Raw genomic sequence first — 992 nt, 5'->3', positions numbered from 1 at the left:
TTTTATTTTCCTGACAAAGTCCTCTGATGCACTAAAGATATACAATTGTGAGGAGATCTCATTTACCTATGCTTCTTTCATTGCTTGTGCTTTGGGTATAAGGTCTAGGAAACCACCTCCTATCTCAAGATCTTTAAGATATTTCCCTACATTTTCTTCCAAGAGTTTTATGGTTTTAGTTCTAATGTTTAGGTCTTTGATTCATTTGGAGTTAATCTTTGCATAAAGTGTGAGTTAGGGATCCTCCTTCATTCTTTGGGATATGGATATCCAGTTCTCTAAGCACCATTTTTGAAAAGGCTGTTCTCTTCCAGTTGAGTGAACTTGGCAGTCTTATCAAAAACCAATTACCTGTAGATGAAAGGGTCTATTTCTGAACATTCAATTATATTCCATTGGTCAGTATATCTATCTTTATGCCAGTACTATGCTATTTTGACCACTATAACTTTGTTATAGTCTTTCAAGTCAGGTAGTGTCAGTCCTCCAACTTCATTTTTCTTTCTGAAGAAGTTTTTAGCTATTCAGGATACCCTACCCTTCCAAGTAAGTTTGATTATTGATTTTTCTCTCTCTGCAAAATAAATTGTTGGGATTTTTTTTTTTTAAATATGGAATGCTTCACGAATTTGCATGTCATCCTTGAGCAGGGGCCATGCTAATCTTCTCTGTATCGTTCCAATTTTAGTATATGTGCTGCCGAAGAGAGCACGTTGGGATATTTTTAAATTTGCTTTGGGGTTTGTTTGCTATTCTTAAATTGTTGGGATTTTGATTGGTATTGTGTTGACTCTATAAATCATCTTGGGTAGAATTGAATCTTAACTACATTTAGTCTTCCAATCCATGAACCCTGTATATCCTTCCACTTATTTAGGTCTTCCTTGATTTCTTTAACAAGGTTTTGTAGGTATCTATGTATAGGTCTTTATATCCTTGGTTAAATTTATTCCTAGATATTTTATTCTCTTGGTTGCTATTGTAAATGAAAC

The 992-nt window shown here is 34.2% G+C and overlaps 1 non-coding gene across 1 annotated transcript; it reads right to left on the bottom strand.

The window, feature by feature from the left end:
• Positions 1 to 605: 605 nt before the first annotated feature.
• Positions 606 to 712, bottom strand: LOC143678379 (U6 spliceosomal RNA). Its single transcript, XR_013173191.1, has one exon. It is a non-coding gene; the product is annotated as a U6 spliceosomal RNA (small nuclear RNA).
• Between the last annotated feature and the right edge of the window lie 280 nt (positions 713 to 992).

The sequence above is a fragment of the Tamandua tetradactyla genome, chromosome 3 (assembly GCF_023851605.1).
Source record: "Tamandua tetradactyla isolate mTamTet1 chromosome 3, mTamTet1.pri, whole genome shotgun sequence".
In the NCBI taxonomy this organism is placed as follows: domain Eukaryota; kingdom Metazoa; phylum Chordata; class Mammalia; order Pilosa; family Myrmecophagidae; genus Tamandua; species Tamandua tetradactyla.
This window is presented reverse-complemented; position numbering and strand designations above follow the sequence as displayed.